The sequence below is a fragment of the Mirounga angustirostris genome, unplaced genomic scaffold, assembly GCF_029215605.1.
Source record: "Mirounga angustirostris isolate CCGP_5_RB_7025 unplaced genomic scaffold, mMirAng1.0.hap1 SCAF_3, whole genome shotgun sequence".
Lineage (NCBI taxonomy): Eukaryota > Metazoa > Chordata > Mammalia > Carnivora > Phocidae > Mirounga > Mirounga angustirostris.
In genome coordinates this window covers 121,799,638-121,814,145 of record NW_026991711.1, presented here as the reverse complement: position 1 = coordinate 121,814,145, position 14,508 = coordinate 121,799,638, and positions in this window count along the sequence as shown.

Below are 14,508 nucleotides of genomic sequence, written 5' to 3'. Positions count from 1 at the left end.
AACCACACGCAACGCTGTGATAAGCATGGTCATGCATCACTCCTTCTGTAGCTCTGCACATATTTCTCTGGGTCATGTACTTGCTGGGTCAGAGGACTTATGTATCCTGCAGCACAATGAGCACTGCCAGTCAACTTCTCATGCGTGTCTGCCGATGATTCACAAGATTCTTATTTCTCCACATTCTCACCAACATCCGGCATTATCTCTAGTTTTGGCTTAAATGATTGGTATAAAGAGATACAATATCTTCATAAAATTATATTTCTACTGGGTACCCTTGGGTTTCTTTTACTTACTGATGCAAGAGTTCCTTATATCTTATAAATTGATAGTCAATTTTTGATACATTTATCTTATGAAATAAAGTGGGAATCAGAGAGAGAAAGGGGGAGGAGGAGAGAGAACAAATATAGCAGAATGTTGACAGTGACTGAATCCATTTGGAGTTTGTATGGATTTCATCATGTTATTATTTTTACTTTACTGTAATTTTTTAAAAAAGACTTATTTATTTATTTTATAGAGAGAGTGCTCAAGTGGGAGGAGGAGCAGAGGGAGAGAGAAAGAAAGAATCTTCAAGTAGATTCCCCATTGAGTGTGGAGGCCGGCACAGGGCTCTATCTCCTGACCCATGAGATCATGACCTGAGCCGAAACCAAGTCAGAGACTGAGCCACCCAGGCACTCCTTTATTTATTATATAGGCACTTTACTATATTCTAGAAAAGGCCTATATTAAAAATTTGGCTACAGTTTTTTTTCTTTGCATCAATAGAGCTCTCAAATGCTATTATGTTTATGTGTGGAGCTGAAATATAGAAAATATTTATATATTCATTCAACTATTGAAGAAATAGTTATTGATAAGCCATGATGATGTGGGTAATCTTCTGAGTAGTGGCAATATGATGGTAAATGAGACAAAGTCCCTAATTCTTTTTTTTTTTAAGATTTTTTATTTATTTGACACAGAGAGAGAGAGAGAGGGTGCACAGAAGCAGAGGGAGAGGCAGACGGAGAGGGAGAAGCAGACTCCCTGCTGAGCAGGGAGGCTGACACGGGACTTGATCCCAGGACCCTGAGATCATGACCTGAGCTGAAGGCAGACGCTTAACAGACTGAGCCACCCAGGCGCCCCAATAAATAAACATCTTAAAAAAAAAAAAAAAGTGCCCAGGTTTGGTGACGGGATTGGTAGCATCTGCCATGGAAAACAGAATTCTCTGCAATGAAGGCTGATTTAGAACTGGAGCCATCGTTAAACATTGGCTGGGTGACCAGATCCCATCTTTGGTGGCTGTTTGAGTTCATGAGGTAATATTAACAGTAGCTGTTTTCCCTAATTCGCTTTTTAAGGAAGCTGACTGGCTTTTGATAATGCCAGGATAATGTGTTATTGTGACACCTCAGAAATGTGCAGGAGTTTAAATAAAATAGAACAGGGGAGAATAAGTCATGGTTACTGGTGAGCTTGAGGGAAGTGTCTGGCAAACTTTCCATTCTATACCTTGATTTTAAGAAGTTTTCAAATTTAGTTCTTATAATTCACAACAGGTTAGAAATTGGCAGCTGTTTTTCAGGCCAGATGCAGTTTTCATTAAAAGATATTTTGATTGAAAGTGGTCTCTTTAGAGTAGCAAAAGAAGGAGGGGGGGGAGGAAAGAATTATACTGACATTATATTGCAGATTTTTTTAATTAAGAAAATATTCTAATCCATAACTATGTGAATTATAAAATAAGTATCATATAGCTCCACAGCTATATGTAGGAACTCAGGTATAGCAAGAGAGTGAAGAAGGGCTTAGATAGGTCCCAGAATTAGTTCATACTGATATAGGCATATATAGATAGAGGAAATCAGAAACCAAGAGGGTAAATAAAAATTAGTGATGGATATCAGAGCTCAGAGATTTCTGCTATTTTCAATTCTTGTCATTGAAAAGGAAAGTAGTTGGCTAGAGCATTGATGGGAAGTTAGAATAACGAAGTTGTAGAGACTTCCGTCTACAAACCCAGCACCTGACACTTGGTAATATGTGTTGAATAAATGAATGAACATACCAGAGGCACCAAAATTAACAGAGCTGACTCTTTCCCTACAGTGAGGTAAAAAGATTATTTTGGTCCATCTAGAATCCTTTCAACTTATTCTGGACGCAACATCGCGATTTTTCTCTAATGAGAAAAACTTCCTCTGCCACCGATTCTCTACTCATGTGCTTCTGCTGATCTACCTCCTGCTCCAAGGTAACACCTGCCTCAGACTAGAGCAATCAGTAGAACGTATAATCCTAGCATTGTGATTGGTTCAGAGAAAGACACATGGTCCATATCTTCCAATCAGGACTAACCTAGGGATTTTTGCTGGGATGAGTGGGGAAGAGTTACATTCTAGCTCCTGGTATTGCTGGGAGTGCAGCGTGTGAGCTTGAAGCTGTCAGGAGCCATGTTGTCACCTGAAATGGAAAACCTGCCTAAGCATTAAAAAACACCAATAAGGCACAGGAAAAGAGCTTGAATTCATCCTAATGTCATCATCTGTCCCCTTGCATTCTCTTGTGCCTGGATTTCTACAGTGGACTTTCCAGTGTTGTGAGCCAATCAATTCCTGGTTTCCTTAAACCAGCTCTTAGCTGTGAGTGATCAGAGGCAGAAGGAATTTTAACAAATATGCAGAATGTATGTGTTTTATTTTATGCTAGGCAGTAAGTAAAACAAAATATGATAATTCTTTTCTATTTCAGAAGATAGATAATATAGATTTATTTTTTACTTAAATCTATAATGGTTTGATGTTGGGGCGCCTGGGTTGCTCAGTCGTTAAGCGTCTGCCTTCGGCTCAGGTCATGATCCCAGGGTCCTGGGATCGAGTCCCACATCGGGCTCCCTGCTCAGCGGGAAGCCTGCTTCTCCCTCTCCCACTCCCCCTGCTTGTGTTCCTGCTCTCGCTGTCTCTCTCTCTGTCAAATAAATAAATAAAATCTTAAAAAAAAAAATCTATAATGGTTTGATGTTTTATGTTTTCTACTACAATACTGAGTGAAAGCTAGTGATATGAAAGTTCTTTCATGGCCTTTCCATAAACATGGAAAATAAAAATTTCAGCAGATGAATGCTATATTCTTAGAGTATATGCTGTTCTAATTAATGATTCCAGTTTAATTTGGGGAACTCAAAGTCAAATGAGTATGAACCTTTAAATAAATGTATGTATCTACTCATAATAATAATTGTGTGATTTGCATTCTATAATGTCCACCAAATTCTAAGTATCCATCTTATTGTTAAAATGCTTGAAGGTAGGGCAGTGTCTTATGGATTAACAATTCCCTTATTTGTTGACCAACCATTTAGTAGTATGGTCCACAATACAAAAATGAGTGAAAAAAGGAGATTTTGATTAGTTAAACCAGACACAGGAATATTCATGCAATAAAGCTTATATATAGTTTACACTGGTCCCAAATATTTCATCCAGGAGTATATGGTTATGAGTGATACAGTTTGGATTTAGGGCAATCTAGAGGAAAATGCCTCCCATTTGGACATTGAGGTGAGCAGAAAAATGGCTCTCTAAAGATGTCCACGTCTTAGTCCCCAGAACCTCTGAATAGATTACTTTACATGGCAAAGGAACTTGGCAGATGTGACTAAGTATAACGACCTTGAGATGGAGAGATTATCCTGAATTATCTGAGTGAGCCCAATTTAATCACAGGATTCTTTAAAAGTGGAGAACCTTTCCTGACTGTGGTCTAAAGAAGGGAGGGAGGGAGAAGATATGACTAGAGACTTGTAGTGTTGCTGGGTTTGAAGGTAGAGGAAGGGCCGGGAGGGCAAAAGCCAAGGAATCTGTATGGCTTCTAGAGACTGGAAAAGGCAAGGAAATGGATCCACCCAAGAGCATTTAGAAAGGAATGCTGCCCTGCTGACACCTTGGCTTTAACCTCGTGAGACCTATGTCGGACTTCTAATCCACACAACTGTAAGGTAATAAATTTGTGTCATATTAAGTCATTAAGTTTTTGGTAATTTGTTCCAGTGCAGTAGGAAATAATACAGCCATTAATGCTTTTTGTCAGACCGGAGTTGCATTCAACCATATACTTTACAACCTCACAGTGGCCCAAACTATGTAGTGAAAATGTTTGCCTCTTTATACATGCATGTATAGATGAGGTCATCGTTCCCCTGCTGATACATTTCTATAAAAGACAAACAAAAAGAACATAAAAATAAGAAGTAGCATACATCTAAGACCACAATCTGGTTTTAATTGACCAACTTGCTTGAGTTTTCAGGAGTCCCAAAGCAATCTGAGTCCATGTTTCTTTTTGTAATTGGCTAGTGTTTTACCTGTAGCCTAAAGAATTAGTTAGTGGTAGAACCCATGGTGCAGAGTTTAAGTACAAGAAATAGCTCCTTGAAAATGCAATGGCGAAACATTCATTACCAGAGATCACACTGCTTAGATACTAGGATGAGTAAATTAGATTTTCTAAAGAAATAAATTGCATCAAGTATGTATTGATAGCAATGGGAATTGAGGAGATCATAGAATCTCAGAATTTTAAAAGATCTCAGAATTTACTGAGACCAGTGATTGTCAAACCAGGCCATGAACAACTTTGGGGAGCTTTTCAAAAATAAAGATGTCCTGGTTTCATATCAGGTAGATCAAATCAGGTTTTTGGTGGTGTTCTTGATAGTTCAGATTTTTAAAAGAGTTCCCCGTGTGATTCTGATATGAGTGACTAGTATTTGGGATGCACTAAATCCAATTGTCCACTGCAAGCATGAATTCCTCTCATGGTACTGTATCAAATAATTCAGCAAACACTTGGTGATATGGAGGTAAACAAGTCAGGATTTATTAATCTGCCAATTTACAAGTCCAGTGATTTTTAGGTATAGAAAGAATTTAGAATCCAGTGAAAAAGACAGATTGCAATGCAGTGTGAACTGTTACCTTTGGAGTAAGAAGGAGACTAGAGCCAGAAGAAATAGCACATAATGCAGCTTAATATATATGGCTGTTAATCCTCTATTTGGGCTCTTCTGATAACAAGGGACATATCCTCTTCATGGTAATCATTCTATTCTTGGACAATTGTAGATTTGAAAATATTTTTTTTTACATTTAGCCCCACGCATCTTCATATAACTCCTAACCAAATGTTTTAATCCTGTTCTTTATAGTCACTTGAAGTGAGATGAATAAACGAGATGGCATAAGTGGCTCAGTGCTGGGCTCAGATCGCTCATCTGGGAAATCTCAGGTCCATCCAGGACTAGATTATGCACATCCCCAATGTGCGCTCATAATACTAATCAACCTTACTGCAATCACCTTTTCATTTGTTTCTTCTATAAGACTGTAAATGCCTTTGAGGGTGGAGACTGTATTCTTTCTGAATCTTTAGCCATTAGTATAAATCTTGGCATATGGTAGGTCCTCAAAAAGCATTTGTTAAATACATGAACAAACAATTGGTGTGTTTATGAAATCTTACGTTTCATCCTATTTCTTTCCCTCTCCATGCTTTTCTTCTTTGTATCTAGCTGATCTATCTATCTATCTATCTATCTATCTATCTATCTATCTATCTATCTATTTATCTTTGTGTCTAGCTGCATATATATATATAGATATCTATCTATATCTATATCTATATCTATACCTATATATATATCTTTGTATCCTGTTGATTTTTGTTTGTTTTGTTTTAAGTTTTTATTTAAATTCTAGTTAGTTGACACATAGTGTAATATTAGTTTCAGGAATAGAATTCAGTGACTCATTATTCACATATAATACCCAGTGCTCATCCCAACAAGTGCCCTCCTTAATACCCATCACCCATTGAGCCCATTCTCCTGCCCACCTCGCCTCCAGCAACCTTCAGTTTGTTCTCTATAGTTAAGAGTCTATTTTATGGTTTACCTCTCTCTCTTTTTCTTTCTTCTTCTTTCCCCTATATTCATCTGTTTTGTTTCCTAAATTCCACATAATGAGTGAAATCACATGGTATTTGTCTTTCTCTGACTTATTTTGCCTAACATAATACACTCTAGTTCCATCCACGTTATTGCAAATGGCAAGATTTCATTCTTGTTATGGCTGAGTAATATTCCATTGTACATATATACTACTGCTTCTTTATCCATTCATCAGTCAATGGACATCTGGGCTCTTTCCATATTTTGGTTATTATGGACAATGAGGCAATAAACACTGGGATGCATATGCCCCTTTGAGTCACTATTTTTGTATACTTTGGATAAATGCCTAGTAGTGCAATTGCCAGGTTGTAGGATAGTTCTATTTTTAACTTTTTGAGGAAACTTCATACTGTTTTCCAGAGTGGCTGTACCAGTTTGCATTCCCACCAACAGTGTAAAAGTGTTGGGAGAGAGCATTTTTTTTTCTAAAGATTTTATTTATATGACACATATGACCTCACTGATATGAGGAATTCTTAATCTCAGGAAACAAAGAGAGGGTTGCTGGAGTGCTGGGGGGTGGGAGGGATGGGGAGGCTAGGTGATGGACATTGGGGAGGGTATGTGCTATGGTGAGTGCTGTGAATTGTGTAAGACTGTTGAATCACAGATCTGTACCTCTGAAACAAATAATACATTATATGTTAAGAAAAAAAAGAAGAAGAAGAAGATAGCAGGAGGGGAAGAATGAAGGGGGGGGATTGGAGGGGGAGATGAACCATGAGAGATGATGGACTCTGAAGAACAAACTGAGGGTTCTAGAGGGGAGGGGGGATGTGTTAGCCTGGTGATGGGTATTAAAGAGGACATGTTCTGCATGGAGCACTGGGTGTTATACACAAATAATGAATCATGGAACACTACATCAAAAACTAATGATGTAATGTATGGTGAGTAACATAACATAATAATAATAAAAAAATATTTTATTTATTTGAGAGAGAGTGAGAGCAAGAGAGATCACAGAGGGAGAAGGAGAAGATTTGCCTCTGAGAGAGATCCTGATGCGGGGTTCGATCTCAGGACCCTGAGACCATGACCTGCATCAAAAGCAGACGTTTAACCAACTAAGCCACCTAGGCACCCAGGAAAGAGCATTCTTAAAAGAGGTAACAAATAGTCAAATGTTAGCTCTACCTTTAGATAGGCCTTGTTCAAATTATTTTAGTTACAGTTATGAGATAGAATATTCCACTGTAGTAAAGACTTACTGTATTTATTTTTATGTAAGACCAAATTTTTCTTCTATAAACTAGATTATCAATAATCGTGGTTTTAAGATTTGGACATGTTCTGAGAAAGTCCATAGACAGCAAAACATATTGAGATTTATTCTCACAAGTCCAAATAAATCACAATGGATAGGGGCACAGAACTTATTATATATACTAATCAGTAAAATTATGACTTCTGGATTGTTTGGATCTTAGAACTCAGGTTCGTGATTGGATGAAGCAAGAAAATATCCTTGAGTTAATTTTTTTGTTTGTTTTTTTGTTTATAAACCCAAGTACTGCACTATATTCCTCACACTGGGATTATAACGTGAAGGCTAAAAATGTAATACTCACCATTAACATCATATAATTAACAATGCAAATATGTTTCCATTTTTAATTTTGTATCTATTATTGGTAGATCATTTTTTTTTTTAAGATTTTTTTTTTTTTATTTGACAGAGAGAGACACAGTGAGAGTGAGAACACAAGCAGGGGGAGTGGGAGAGGGAGAAGCAGGCTTCCCACTGAGGAGGGAGCCTGATGCGGGGCTCGATCCCAGGACCCTGGAACCATGACCTGAGCTGAAGGCAGACGCTTCACGACTGAGCCACTCAGGTGCCCCTATTATTGGTAGATCTTGTTTAAGATTCATTTTGGCCTGTATTAGTTTGGAATTGGAATTGTGAAGTTCACAGCCAACATTTTGTGAACTTTCATCTGTATTCTACAGTCAGAGTCTTGTAAGATATAACATTTCATTTTAAAAACATTTAAATAAATTTGCTATTAATTCCCTTCTATTTTGTACATTAGACAAACCATGAAGTTTATGTAAATATTTGGGCATAAAAAGTAAATTGTAAAGACTTAAGGCTTTTCTAAACAAGGGAGGTAAGGAGGTAGTGGCTCATCAAAGATGTTCAGGGGCACCTGGCTGACTCAGTTGAAAGAGCATGTGGCTTGTAATCTTGGGGTCGTGAGTTTGAGCCTCACATCGGGTGTAGGGATCACTTAAAAATAAAAAAAGCTTAAAAAAAGATATTCAAATCCTAATTTTTGGAATCTGTAAATATGTGACCTTATATGGTAAAGGCAAATTAAGGTTGCAGATAAGGTTGCTAATCAGATGATCTTGAGGTGGGGAAATTATATTGGATTATCTGGGTGGGCTCAACGTATCACAAGGGTCCCTGTAAGTGGAAGAAGAAAATAGAGTGTGATAAGCCAAGGAATGGCTGCATGTGAAGGACTTGATCTGCTGTTGTTGGCTTCGAGGTGGAGGAAGGGGGCCACAAACCTAGTGATATGGATAGCTTCTAGAAGCTGGAAAAGGCAAGGAGCAGGTTCTTCCTGGGAGCCCTCAGAAGGAATATAGTCATGCAAACACCTTAATTTTAGCCCGGTGTGACCCATTTCAGACTTCTGACCTCCAGCGCTGGAAGATAATAAATTTGGGTTATGTTAAGCCACTAAGTCAGTGGTAATTTGTTACAGCAGCAATAGGATCCCCATACCATAGCAGTAAAATTCTCTGAGCTTCGTTTTCCTCAAATCTGAAAAGAGGGTTACAATTCTTGCCTCCAAAACAACCACCTCAAAATTTTATTGCCAAACTTCTATGATGCAATGTATTTGAAGTATATAACCCAAGGCGGGGCAAGTATGAAATGTGCAGTTAGTATAGTTACTTGGATGCAGCTTTTTATGCATTTTGGAAAGAGGCTTTGAATCACTTTCATATCTCCGTGTAATCCTCCTGGATGATTTCTGTGTACACACTGTTGACGCGTCCTGCCACACCGGACAAGCAAGCCACAGTTTACAAGTCATTTCAGATAGCATTTAACAGAGTTCCGCATCGGAAGCACATGTCTAAGGTGCAGACTTGTGAACTAGAACAGAAGTTGACAGCTTAGACTGAACACTGGCCAAGGGCAGAAGTTAAGGGTACAAGTAAATGGAAAAATTTCAAGCAGGACACAGAATACCTTGGGGAAGAAGATTGAAAAAAAAAATCACTAAAGCGCTTTGTGTTTATTTCATGTCTGGCACGGTTTTAAGCATTTTACATCCATTAACTCACTTGATGCCCAAGACAATCCTATGAAGGAGGTATTTAACTATCTCCATTTCATACATGAGGTCACTGAGGCAATTAACTTGCGCAAGTCATGCATTTAGTGAGAGGCAAATCTAGAATTTGAGCCCAGGCAGTTTGGCTCCAGAGTCCATGCTCTTTATCTTTGGACTCAGATGAAATTGCAACATTTGAATCATATTTTTCAGTTTTATATCCCATAGGGCTCTTAACCTAGATGCAATTTTAATAATTGGAAATAAGCATGAAAATTTAGAAGAAATATTGGACTGTTTTGCCAAAAATAACGTGTGGATGTTTGTTCTATATGTGATTGCCTTCCTTTGGTATATTTGGGAGAAATTCCCATGTTATGTGTCCTGTCCTCTGATGTGAAAATCAGAACTCCAATTCTCAGGCTTTCTCACAGTTGGAGCACAGGTATTAAGACCTAGTTGGGCAAATCGGGCGCATGCACAGGAGGCTTTGACTTGCAGAAAACACACGCTGCATGGAGCTCCTGTTTTGTTGGTGTCTGGGACTGGTTGCAAGTTCAGTGTCCTGAGGCAGAAATGGCATGAGTGCTGGAAGCTGTCCTCAGGGCTGTAAATCAAATTCTGGTGTTTGGTGGCAAAAGTGGTATTGGCAACGTTTCTTACTAGATTTCTGGCATGGTTTTGGCTCTTTATCATTCCTGGAGGTTTACATTTAGGTCTGTTTCTCCAGCCCTCTCAACAATTCTGTGAACTGCCATATATTCCTTTCTTGCTTTAGTTAGCCGAAGAGGATTCTGTTGCTTGCAGCTAAAACCCTGGCCAACAGAAGAAGCAAATAAGAAAATGAAACAAAATAATTTTTTAAAAAATTTATTTATTTGAGAGAGAGAGTGAGCACAAGCATAGTGGGGAGGGGCAGAGAGAGAGAGAATCTTAAGCAGACTCCACGCTGAGGGTGGAGCCTGATACAGTGCTCAATTTCACCACCCTGAGATCATGACCTGAACCGAAACCAAGAGTTGGGCGCTTAACTGACGGCACCACCCAGGCGCCCCAATACAAAATTGTCTTTTAAAGGGGAGTAAAAGAAGTTATAGGTGAATAATTATAAATGATCAAAAAAAAAAAAATCTCTGGCTGTGAGATGCCTTTGTGTTAAATTAATTATATAAATCTGTTTAAAGTTTGATGAATTACACTACATTTAAATGTGTGAAAATAAAAAGGTAAAAAAATAACTAGCCAATACAAGTAAGATGCATGGATAGTTGAGATCTTTACCACATAAATTGTAATAAATACAATAAGAGCATAATAGAAATGGACAAAGATCATAAATATAGAGAAATTAATGAAAAATGTTTAATATTACCAGTAATAAAACAAAAGAAAATTAGAAACACTGTAGGTTTTGTCTACCTATGATGTAGCAATCATTAAAAAAGATGATTGTAATGTTGGTGATGGCAAAGTGAAATTCTGTGGTTAAATTTTAAAATTTTATAAAGTTATAGAATGTTCTTAAAAATTATGTAACTGTATAAAAGCTTTAAAATATTCATAATTTTGGACTTAATCATCCCATTTCTTGGAACCTAAATTAAGATACAATCATAAATAAAGAAAAGTTTTTCCACAGAGAAGTGTATCTAAGTTTAGTAAAATTAATATTGACTAAATAAAAATAAGAGAGGAGTAAAATGTACATTGAATAGATGAAATAATAAGTTATCATTAAAATCATCATTATGAATAATTTCTAGTTGGTGAAAATGCTTGTGATATGATGGAATGAAAGTAAGTCAGAATTTTACAGTATGATTATACACATGTATTTAAAAAACAAACAAACAGGGGCACCATTCCCTCAGTCCATTAAGCATCCAACTCTTGGTTTTGGCTCAGGTCATGATCTCAGGGTCATGAGGTTGAGCCCTGTGTGGGGTTCCACACTCAGCATGAGTCTGCTTGGGGTTCTCTCCCTCTCCCCCTCTCTCTGCTTGTTTTTTCTCTCTCTCAAATAAATAAATAAATCTTAAAAAAACCCCTACACTTATAGACATCTGGCTAAATGGGCATATACAATACCTCATCAGAGTTCTAGATTTCATTAAAGTGATAGAAGACATAAGAATGATACACTCAGAATAACCAGAAAAGGGAAGCATCAAATGCTAAAAAGATACTGGGTCGAGATAGTTTTTCAGTTTGAATATATCGAACCTTCAAAAAAAAGATACTGTTTATGCTATTTGAATTGTTCTAGTCAGAGAAAAGTAAGGATTATTGAACTACTTTGTGAAGTTGGTGTATAATAAAATTGGAAAAATAACAGTGTATGTAAAAGTAGTAATTTATAGATTGTTATGGGTTGACTTGTGTCCCCCCAAATTCATATGTTGAGGTCCAAATCCCCAATACCTCAGAATGTGATTGTATTTAGCAATAGGGCCTTTTAAAAAAATGATTGAGCTAGAATGAGGCTACGAGGATGGGCCCTAATCCATTCTGACTGGTGTCATTAGAAGAGGAAATTTGGACACATGGAGAGACATCAGGGACATGTGTGCATGGAGGAAAGACCATGCGAGGACACAGTGAGAAAGTGGCCATCTGCAAGCCAAGGAGAAAGGCCTCACGAGAAAACAAACTTGTCAACACTCTAATCTTGAATTTCTAGATTCCAGAACTGTGAAAAAATAAATTTCTGTTGTTTGACTCAACAGTAGATAATCCATCAATGTAAGATTTTAATTTTTTTAAATTTTTAAATATTTTATTTCTTAAGGTTTTATTTAATTCCAGTTAACATACAGTGTTATATTAGTTTCAAATGTACGGTATAGTGATTCAGCACTTCCGTGCAAGACCCAGTGCTCATCACAAGTGCACTCCTTAATCTCCATCAACTATTCCCCCCTCCCCTTCCTACATCTACCTCCTCCCTGGTAACCATCAGTGTGTTCTCTATAGTTAAGAGTCTGTTTCTTGGTTTGTTTCTCTCTCTCTCTCTCTCTCTCTTTTTCCCCCTTTGTTCAATAAACTGCAGATTTTTTAAAGTAAATTTTCCTTTTCTTTTCTAGCTCTAGAAATCATCGCTCACATTCTTTGGCTTGTGGCCCACTTCCTCCATGTTCAAAGCCAGTGACGTTCTATCTCTTTTACCATTTTTCATCGTCACATCTCCCTCTGAGCACAGTTGGAAATGTCCTCAAATTTTAAGGCTCCATCTAGTTTGACTCTGCCCATCTAGAAATCTAGACAATATCCCCATGTCAAGATACTAACTTAATTATATCTGCAAAGTCCCTTTTGTCCTGTTAAGGTAACATAGTCATAGGTCTGGCAGATTAGGATTAGGATATATTCACCTGGTCATTATTCTCCCTTTCAAAATGATAACCCCTCTTCCATTCTTGACTTCAATAATCTGATTCTTGTCTCTTTTTTCTTGGTCAGACTATCTGAACCTTTATCAGTTTTGTGAACTTTTCAAAGAACCAACTTCTTTTTTGCCAAATTTTTTCTACTTTTTTCTAATCTCTATTTCATTTATTTCTGCTCTAATCTTTATTATGTCCTTCTTTATGCTTGCTTTGGGTTACTCTTCTTTTTATAGTTTCTTAAGGTGGCATGTTAGGTTATTGATTTGTGATCGTTATTCTTTTTTAATATAGACATTCATTGTTACAGATTTTTTCTATCACTACTTTGGCTTCACGCCATAAATTTTGGTAAGTCGTCCTTTTGTTTTTACTCCTTCTCAAAGTTTTTTTCTAATTTCCTTAGTAGCTCTACTTTGACTCATTGTGTGTTTGGGAGCTTATTGTTTCATTTCCCCATATTTGTGAATTCTCCAGATCTATTACTTTTATTGATATCTAATTTAATTGCACTGTGGTCAGAGAACATATTCTGTATGATATTGATCCTTTTAAGTTTCTTGAGGCTGTTTTATGTCTAAAATGTGATCTATCCTGGAGAATATTCCTTGTGTCTTTGAGAATATGTATTCTATTGCTGTCGGGTGGTGTGTTCTAGAATTTTCTGTTAGATCTTGTTGATTTGCAGTGCTGTCCAATTCTTCTGTGGCCTTATGTATCTTCTGCTAGTTGTTCTATAATTATTGCAAACATGGCATTGTAATCTCTAATTTTCATTGTTGAATTATCTATTTCTCCCTTAAATTCTTTCAGACTTTATATATTATAGATTTTTGGGCTCTGTTGCTAGGTGCATATGTTTAAATTTGCTATATCTTTGTGAATGATTGAAACTTTTATCATTATAAAATGTCCTTCTTTGTGTCTAGTAAAAATTTTGTCTTAATGTCTTATTTGTCCAATATTAGTATAACTGTTCCAGCTCTTTTTTGGCTAGCTTCTATATCATTCCCATCATTTTACACTTACCCTATTTCTGTCTCTGAGTACAAAATGTCTTTTTTAGACAGCATAAAAAAATTAAAAAAATATTTTCTGCCAATATATATCCTTTAATCTGTGTGTTTAATTCATTTTCATTTGATGTAATTACTGACAATTTAGGATTTGTGTTTGCTTTTTTGTTATTTTTTAATGTCTTACCTGCTTTTGTTCTTCTGTTTCTCCTTTATCATCGTCTCTCTCTTTATTGATTTATGTATCTGGTGAGGCAACATTGTCATACCTCCTCTAATTCTTTAGACAGAATTTTCCTATAGTTCTTTGAACATTTTTTAGTAGTTGATTTTAAGTCTCTTTCTAGTAAATCCAACATCTGAAACCCCTCAGAGAGAATTTTTACTCAAAGCTTTTTCCTAGATAAGTGCCATACTTTCTTGTTTCTGTGTTTTTCTTGGTATTTTTGTTGACAACTAGACACTTTACATAATATAATGTGGTGATTCTAAAAATCAGCCATGCCCTTCCCACATTTCCCCAGGGTTTGCCATTGCTGCTCTTTTTGTTTTGATTGCTGTTTGTTTAGTGACTTTCCTGGCTTACTTCTGCAGAGCCTTTATCTCTTGTAGTGTATGGCTTTTGAAATCTCTGCTCAGTTACTTTAGTAGTTATCTAATGCCCGTACAGAGATTTCCTTAAAAATTCTTGAACTCATAAATCTACCCTTTGCCAAGTGTGTGTGTGTGTTTGTGTGTGTGCGTGTCTGTTGGGGCATAGCTTCTACTCTCTAGCAGTTCACAACTCTGGCTTAGCTTGTACTTTTTGC